At 31.4% G+C, this 10188-nt stretch overlaps 1 non-coding gene across 1 annotated transcript; it reads left to right on the top strand.

The window, feature by feature from the left end:
• The first annotated feature begins 9851 nt into the window (after nucleotides 1-9851).
• LOC128287772 (small nucleolar RNA R71) lies at nucleotides 9852-9958 on the top strand. Its single transcript, XR_008278474.1, has one exon. It is a non-coding gene; the product is annotated as a small nucleolar RNA R71 (small nucleolar RNA).
• Nucleotides 9959-10188: the final 230 nt, after the last annotated feature.

Here is a 10188-nt window from a genome sequence, read left to right as displayed (position 1 = left end):
ACATAAGTAAAACATCAGTAATAAATTGGTGCAAAACAAATAGCGTCAGTAATAAATTGGTGAAAAATAAATAGCATTATTTACCTTTTGTTAGTCACTAATGATGGTATACCCAAAACCATCTTCCCATTCTTAAGTCTTCTGTCAAAAGACTAAGAAACCATGACTAAGAATCAGTGCATTCCCCCTCAACAATAGCCCAAGCAACTAGGTACATCGATTGTTTCCATCTCTCCCAAAAATAGAAAACTTTTCACCTATAAATGGACCTTTTAAGAAGCAACCATCCAAACCTAGTATAGGTTTGCACCCTTCTTTCCAACCTTTTTCCAGTGCTTCACAACAGATATAAAACCTCTCGAAATGTGATGGAGATTCAGGTGTGACTCTATTCACTGCCATCTTTATAGTACTTCTAGGATTCTTTAGTCTCAACTCATTCGCATAATCCCACATCATAGAAAATTCCTCTACAAAATTTCTTGCCAACTTATCCTTCGCCATTTTCTTAGCCCTTTTACGCCTTGTCGTATTAACATTCACATGCATTTCTAAAGCTACCCTTCTTTGTATCTCCCTTAGCTTCATTTTGGGTGGTCCCTAATAGTAGCTTCAAAATTATCTGCAATTACTTTTACATTAACCATTTTGTTTTTAAAACTAACACAACAGTTGTAATCATCATGAAAACTTTTCACTTGAATGTATTTAGACATGTTACTGTAACTTGCAAAAATTCCCTATTTACACTTTTTAAATGCAATGCATTTAACTTTAACCTTATTTGGTTCATTCTTGATTATCTTAAGTTCCTTTCTACAGCACATTGAGTACTTATGAATTGAAGATTTGAATTGCTCACCATCTTTAAACAACATCCTAATACAAAAGTGTGGACTTGCTGAGTTTGGATTGTATGTGGGGAACCTACTTCTTCTTCTTCTTCTTTTACAAGCATCAATATTGTCATCATCATCTGACCCCAAGTACGCTCCCATGATCATCATTATCAAAATATTCAGTCTCATTCCCCTCTTCTTCCCTACCAACTCTATCATTTTGTCCTCCACCCTCGACTTTTTCAAGGACCTCAGCCTCAAACTGCTCTCTAGAGCTTTCACTTTCAATCTCATCAAGTATAGTTTCCTTAGCTTTCCTACTGGTTTTCCCCTCCACTTCCCTCACCTTTTGCCAACTTATTGAAGCTCCTCATCCTCATAATCATCATCATTTAAAAATACATCACCTTCATCAAATAAACATTCTCATCCTTTGAATCACTATCACTTTCATCCTCAAGCCCCTAATCATTAGCTTCTTCAACACTACTATTTAAACCTTCATCACCCTCTTTAACCCTTTAACAGATACATCTAAACCATCTAAAGCTTGACCTACAGCATCACTCTTACCACTTTGATTGCCAGGTTAGTTGCACTGTATTAAACCCTAACCCTTTTTAAACTATTTTACACAATTTAAAATACGATATCACATCTGGATCCTCTTTAAGCCTTACCATCTCACCACCTAAATACCTAACACGGGGCCACATACAAATTTACCCCCAACATACAAGTTTATGTAGTATTCCTCTTCTGTGGACATCTGCAGTTTAAACAATAAGAAAAACATATTACAAAAGTTAAAAAAACAGTAAGATCTCATACTAACAGACAAACAATGTGCAATAGAAAAAGGTAGACAAACAAAATATTAAATATTATAAACAATATAAAATGCATATAAAGTTAAATGATTTAATAATTATATAATAAAATATGATAAACTTTATATATATAATAACATAACAACAACAAAATATGGAAGGACCACTTCAATAAGTTCACCTACCGAATTATGCCTAGAACTATTGCCCCCACCAACCAACATTATAACCCCACCTAAATTCGTGCATTGAACCAAAAAGTATAATGAAACATGCAGATTTGTCAAATGAAACAATCAGAAAGTCCTTTTTTTTTGGGTTTTGGGTTTATTGAAGGATTACGATTTCGTTAGTAGCCAAAAATTAAAATACACGAAATTCCTCTTCTAATTAGTAGCAAAACCCCAAACCAATGTCTCAAAAATCGAAAATAATAAACAAAAATCCCCAAAATCAAAAACCCTAACCAAAAATCCCTAACCCAAAATCCCCAAACTCAAAAACCCTAAACATAAATAGAAATAATATACATAATGTTTTCAAATTGAAAACTTTTAAAAACATACCCTAATAGATAATCCAAAATCAAATGCAATTCTACAACAACCTTTAGGTAATCTTCTTTCGCAAATTTTCTTACTTACTCGAGTTAGGGTTCACTGTCTACCCTCTCTCTCTTTTTAATTAATTGATTCAAGATTTTTTTGTTTTTAGGATCGATCAGGTGTCGTAACCATTTTTTTGAAAACAAGTATCAACTTTATATTTTGAAAATGAAAACAAAAAAATGGGAGTCGCCACCAATCTTTTTGTTTAGGTGTGATCGAATCACCTAGAAATTTGGTCATTTTAATAAAACATTTTGATTTACTAAAATAATAATTTTGGTCTACGAAATTTGAGAAAACGGGTTCGGGAGTCGGTTACGTACGAGAAAGGATTCGCACCCTCGTAACGCCCAAAATTGGTACCTAATTGATTAATTAATATCTTAATGTCGAAATTTAAAAGCTCGAAAAGAATTTAGAATACGATCCCTTTTTATGATTATCTATACGAAGAATTTGCTAGAGTAAATCGAAATGGATTCTAAAGACCTTCTTGTCCTGAAGTAATAAAATGCCACATCCAGTACGTTAGGACACAACATTTCAGACTCTCGAGTATAAGTTGGCCTTTTGATTTTCAAAACTCACATGTTTTAATCTTGAGTAAATCAAAATGAATTCTAAAGACCTTACTTATCCCGAAGTAATAAAATGTCACATCCAGTACGTTAGGACACAACTTTTCAGACCCTCGAGAATAAGTTGGTCTTTTGATTTTTAAAACTCACGTGTTTTAATTTTAAAAGGTTATTCGGTCATTTGGATCAAACGGGAAAAATCGAAACCCAGTACGATAGGGCACGATCTCTCGAATTTCCAAATATTGAACATTGCCTTACTTTGAAACAACTTTTTAATGTATCGAGTTATATAACACAATTTGTAGCACCCCAAACCCGGCCCAGAAGTTATGGCCGGATCCGGCATGCCACATCAAAAACGTTAAAAAGAAAAAAATTTCCATTCTAAGTCCAGAAAATCGTACTTGATGTTCAAAAGATTAATTCATTAAGGATTAAAGTGAATGGAAGTCATGCACCGTAGGAAACCGAAAAAGAGGTGGTGAGTCCATCGGACTGCTTAAGTACCAAGCTCCCTTCGGATCCAATCCTAGACATGCATACCGCCATTGCCACACCTTAACGTCATGGATGTTTCTAGGAAACCGATTTGATTAAGTCATTTTTAGGAAAAGTGATTAATTTTGGAAAATACTTTCATTGCGGAAGCTTTGCTTGTTGTCGTGTAATTTTGAAATCAACTGTTGTTTTTGAAAACACGCCCTAAAGCTATCCAATTTCAACAGTTAAAATAAATATTACCTATCTTAGTAATACATATTAAAACCATAAAAATAATTAAGCGGCCTTATTACATTTAAAAGCCCAAAACTTCAAACGTAAATAAAAGGATGTCCATTCACGAAGAAAATCAAACTTTCAAAGCGGGTGGCCACTCAAAATTCCCTCACGACTCCAAGCCCACTATGGTTGGGGATTTCTGCGTGGATGAAAATAAAAGGGGTGAGTTTGGGGAAACTCAATTGTGTAAGGAAAACCCATTCAAAGCCCAAGTCACTCAATCCTATTGGGCCTAAGCCCATTCAGTAATAAAGGTCTTGGACGAGCCCTTTTGATTACAATAAACCGAGCCTTAGCCCTTATTCAGATAACAAGATGGCTCATAGGCCCATTTCAAAATACATGCAACATCAATAACATATGCAAGCCCAATTGGGGAGACTACTCAACCCACCAACCACTACACTCCACCGTACCACCATACACTCCATGTGGGGATAGCTCAACCCACCCAAATTCAACATTCCACATTCTGACATTCTTTGCTCGATTAACGATAAATTGAGGCAAAGCCTCTAGTGCGTGGACAAGCCACTTTCGATACTTCCTCCGTCAATATCCCAATCCCATGCATCGATAATAACAACATGGCATGCAATAAATAACAACAGTCAAACATGCATTTAAGTCAATTTAACCCTAGGGGTATTTTGGTAATTTATCTCCTAGGGGTAAAACTGTAAATTTTCCACTTTTAAAGGTATTTCAGTAATTTATCTATTTTAGGGTTTTTCATGCATTTTCCTACTTTTCCCGTACTAACAGAATCATGTACCGAGGGTTCTTACCGAATTGGGCCCGTTGGCCCATCATTCCAATTTTGGCCCATTAAGCCCAAAAATATCGAGGGCACAGAAATCATGCACTTTGCAGTCCAAACATTACAGCTTACCAAAAACATTAATCGATTTACCTCACGAGCATTCGCACACTCACAAATCTACAAAATACCGGTTTTCGGCATTTCGGATTTTCGACTTTTGCCGATCCAGACTAAGAAAGAGGGTGTTAGTTACACACCTATTTGCGACGATATGCTGACGAGATCCACACACGAACCGCCTACAATTGGATTGCTAACACATTAATCTAACTATTCAAATACGAACTACGTATTAACCCCTTACAATATTCGACCAACCACACCTACAGATCATAGTAAGCTTATAAGAAATCAATAAGCAACTCATTAACAAATTTTTTTCAATGTTTACCACATAATCATAATTTCACTGCAAGCTGTCTTCCTGAGCAATAGTCACTAAATTATTTATAACTGGATTTATGAAACTCCAAATCAAGTTCCGTTAATTTTCCCTGACAATAGACTCATATATCTTCTATCCATAAAATTTTCAGAATTTTTGGTATGGCCAATAAATACCAGATTTTTCTTAAAGTTTCCCATGTTTCACTGTTTGACTAATCTGACCACTCTGCATTACGATTCAAATTTCTCATTGTACACACTTCAAAATATGTTCTCATTTATTCCATTTGAAACTAGACTCATTAAGCTTTAATTACATAATTTATGCAGCTTCTAACTCATCTCCCACAATTTATGGTGATTTTCCAAAATCACGTTACTGCTGCTGTCCCAAGTAGATTTATTACCAAATCACTCTTTCACACCTAACTTGCATGCTTGTTATTTAAACATGTATATCACCAATCAATCATCACATATCTATGATTTTACTTAAGTATAATCTCCATTTCATCATTTTAAAGCACAACATGTTAGTCGATTTTTTTCCCTTAGCATCTAAGGCACATGCATGCTCATTTGTTTGGCTCAACTTCACCTATCTTCCATTTTTCATCAAAAGAACATGAAACAACAATCATTTCCTTCATTTTAATTGATGACCAAATGCTCACAACACAACCAAAAACCAAAATATGCTTCAAGAGTTAAGGTAGAATCAAGAAGAACTCATGAACATCAAGATAGAAGCAAACTACCATGAACTTACCTTCAATTTTCTTCCCCAAGTGACCGAACATTCAAGAGCTTTCTCCTCTCCTTTCTCTTCTCTAACTTTAGGCTATGATGAACAAAGATGGACAAAACTTTGTTCTTTTCACCCCTTTTTTCTTTTAATGAAATTTCATATTTCATCCATTTAATTCTTTAATACAAAAGACATGAAATGCTCATCATGGAACATTTACCTAAACCATTATCATGGAACATTTACCTAACCTATTATCATGGAATATTTACCTAATCCATTATCATGGAACATTTACCTAACCCATTATCAATTTGTACTATGAATTATGGATATCAAGTGCTCATATTGTCTACAACAACATGATGGCTGGCCACTTCATGTAAAATGGGAGGTTTGTCATGCAAATCCTCCTATTTTGCACTCCTATTTATTTGGCCACTTCAATTTAGCCTATAGCATTTTCAAACATTTTCACATAGGTTCTATTTCATAATTTCACCCCTTTTTTCTTATGGAACAAAAATTAACTAAAATTGTCGGGTTCTATCTTAAGTTTAGGCTTTCTAGAGGCCCACTAACATAATTAAACCTATGCCAACATTCACAGGATTCCCGAAAATTGAGGCGTTACACAATTTGGAGTAAAATGTAGAAACAAATTACGATTCTAATACAACAATATAATAACAGATACAATAATACGAATAACAGTAATGTGAACAAATATACAAGAATGAAATAAAAACAAGGCTAGTGAAAATATAAATAAATAAACAAGTAAAACAATAATTGTTAAAAACTTTAAACAAATCAATAAAAAATTGAAACAAGCAAATAAATAAGTAAATAAGTAAATAATAATAATAATAATAATAATTTTAAGAAATAATATTTTTTATAATTTTAAGAAATAATATTTTTATAATGTTAATTATTTTCTATCAATTTTTTGGATTTAAGCCTTTTTAATAATATTTTTTTCCAATCACATTACGTTTTTCAGATTTCAATTATTAAATATTAATTTAACTTTTAAGTTATAATTGGATTTCAACAATTTTCTATTAGTTTGAATAGAAAACGTTGTTGTATGTTCAAGAACCCAAAAGCAAAGTAAGCTAGCTGTTTGGCTTTTTTGGCTGTTTATTTTTTATTAAAAAAATTAAATGAGCTTTATTAAATGAAATAGAATACAACATCCAAGTGATTAGCAAAGCCAAAGAGTAAGGATCACAATTGCTAAGGATCACAATTGCTATACTAAATGTATTGGTAACTCACTGGGTCAAGCTTGCGAGCACATAAAATTTCATATTATCTAAAAGTTTTCTTGTACTATAAATTTAGAAACAAAAACTTTGATGAGAGATTAGAAATTATTACATAAAAACTTAATATAACTTATGTGCGTTAAATTCTTAAATTGTTAATGTGAAATTCTTCTAATTAATATTATTATTAAATAAAATATTGAAAAAATTAATTTTGGGTAAACTACTATCATAGTCACTTTTTTTTTTTTACTTCAGGTTATATTTTAGTCATTTATGATTGAAATGTTACGTTTTAGTCATTTACGTTATCATGATGTACATTTTAGTCACTGAGCCATTAATTGTCATTAATGGTGTAACAGTATGATGACATGACACGTTAAATAATTATTTCAAACAAAATTTTTTAGGTTAAATTATACAATTAGTCCCCATATTTTTTCGTTTTGAGCAATTTAATTTTTTATGTTCTTTCCACTTTTCTTTTCTTTTTTTCTTTATTTTTCTTTCTCTTCTACTTCTTCCTCTATTTTTCTCCCTTCTCCCATCTCTTTTAATGTAGTTTTTCTATGTTTTCATTTGTTAAAACTAAAGGAAAGAATAAAAGAAATAAAAAGAAAAAAATTAAATTGTTCACAATATTAAAAGTATAGGGACTAGTTTTAACAAATGGAAAATATAAAAAAAACTACATTAAAAGAGATGGAGAAGGGAGGAAAACAAAGGGAGAAGTAGAAGAGAATGAAAAATAAAGAAAAAAAATTTAAAAGAACATAAAAAAAAAATTCTCAAAACAAAAAAAAAATATGGGGACCAATTGTATAAGTTAACCTAAAATTTTTGTTTGAAATTATGATTTAACGTGCCACGACAGCTTATTGTTAATGGCAATTAACGATTCAGTGACTAAAATATTACAACACGTTAACGTAAGTGACTAAAACGTAACATTTAAACATAAGTGACTAAAATGTAATACAAGGTAAACAAAAGTAGCTATTTTGATAGTTTACCCTTTAATTATTTATTGATATAAATTTGGAAAAGTATATTTGTCTATGAGAAATACAATTTTACTACCATATAAATTCTTTAAAAAAATGCAGCTTACCCTTCTTTATTTGTTGTCTCTATTTCATTTTATTTTATTATACAATACTGAAAAATCAAGATTCTATTATTATATTTATCTTATTTATTTAGTTCAAATTATTAACGTAAGGCCAAATATATTATCCTAAGCCTTAACTCAAATAGTATATCGATTATTATACAAACCTAAAATAAATTAAGTATATCCCAAAACGCAAGTTTAAAATAAATAATAAATAAATTTAATATCTAAATATAATTTGTAAAATTAATAATTCAATTCAAAATATAATGTAATAAAAATAACATTTTATTAAGATATTAAAATTTTAGTAATATTTTATTTACTATTAATTATATACATTCATTTTAATATATAAAATTGCACATAATTATTGATACCACAATGTTTTACTATATTATATAATACTATACTGTGCATATTATAATCTATCATATATATTGTTTATAATTAATAAATAATAAAAAAGCAGGAGTTTTGTTGATTCTTTTCTAAATCCCTATGTTTTTTCTTCTTCGCTTTTAGGTTTCAAATTTATTGTGGAAATCCCTTTGGTTTATTTTTTTCAGCTGATCCATTTTTGTTTCACTCCATCCTCACCAACAACGGTTTTGGCAAGTTCATTTTCATCAAGGGTTTTTCATCTTGATACATGCACAGATAAGATGAAATTTATTAGAGTCAATTTAATCAAGTTGTCAATTTTTAAGTTTGGAATATCAGTCCACTTGAGACGAATTTTTTGATAGTATCTAGACATTGTCTACATAGAATTTGAAGAGTTATCTCTTAGCTTCAAAGTACACTTTGAATCACCCACTTTTAAGTTCAGAAGCTCAAGTTATGACCGTTTTAATGAACATTGCACGAGTAGAATTTTTTGACAGGATTATTATGGAAAATTATGAGCATAGTTTTAACTCTCCATATCTTGATTTAAACTCGAATTGAAGCCCGAAACTCATAATTTGCCGTAATAACCTCATCCAAAAATTTTGTTCACGTAGTTTTTATTAAAACGGTCATAACATAGCTCCTGAACTCAAAATTGGGTAATTCAAAGTGCTTTTTGAAGCTAATAGTTAGCTCCTAGACGTCTCAGCTCAAAAATTTCTTGATTCCATCCAAAAATTCATTGTAAGTCTACTAATCTTTTAAATTTGAAAATTGACAACTTGGATGAATTGACTTTAATAAATTTTACTCCATCCATGCATGTTTCACATCTTCCTGTAATCTATATATATGGTCTGTTTTTATGTTCAAAATTTTACAATTTCCATAACAGTTCTTACCACAATAACTGGCTGAATGAAGCCAGTTCTTTCTTCCAGGGACCTCTATATCTAGATCTCGGAAGAACTTTAACAAGATATGACATTGGTGTTAGCTCCTATGTGGTATATCTTCAATTTTCACATGAAATCTTCAGTTTTTTAATAGATAACTAATGAGTTTTTAGGATCTACTTATGATTTTAAATAATATTACTGATTTTCTGCTTTTAAATTGAGTGGATGACTTGAAATGGCTTTGTAATGTGATCTTAGAATCTGCGTTTGTCTTATATATTAAATCATTTCATAATTACCTTTATTTGCTTCTAAAGCTTCTCTCTAGTTACATTGTCTTTTTTTTTCCCCTTGAGATTATTTTTTAATGAATTCTCCTCAAAATTTTCTTAGGGAAAATGCATTATTGGGTTTGCCAGAAAATGAGTTTCCATAATAGCCAGGTATGAACTAAATCATGTTTCAGTATTTGATTATGTTTTTTAAGTGAATCAGAAGGTGATAGCTCATTTGCACTTTATGTGTGAGCATTAAGATCGTTATAAAAAGTCTCTAATTAGATGCAATGTGGGATTCCATTATGAAGGCATCTTCATAATAGTTCTTTAAATCTTTCCCACACCTCATACAAGAATTCGTCATCCATCTGTTGGAAGATAGTGATCTCATTCCACAACTTACCATTCTTGCTAGGTGGGAAGCACTTCATAAGGAATCGTTCGCTAACTCTTGTCATGTGGTAATGGAATCTGGTAGCAATGATTTCAACCAGGCTTGAGCTTTGACCCTTAGTGAATATGGAAACAACTTTAATCTTAGTGTATCTTCGGGTACTCCGGCTAATTTGATGAAATCACTCACCTCTATAAACAATCTGAGGTGAAGGTGAGGATCTCCAGTAGGTATTCC

The sequence above is a fragment of the Gossypium arboreum genome, unplaced genomic scaffold, assembly GCF_025698485.1.
Source record: "Gossypium arboreum isolate Shixiya-1 unplaced genomic scaffold, ASM2569848v2 Contig00162, whole genome shotgun sequence".
Lineage (NCBI taxonomy): Eukaryota > Viridiplantae > Streptophyta > Magnoliopsida > Malvales > Malvaceae > Gossypium > Gossypium arboreum.
The sequence above is the reverse complement of the archived record's forward strand: the minus strand, read 5'-3'. Positions and strand labels throughout refer to the sequence as shown.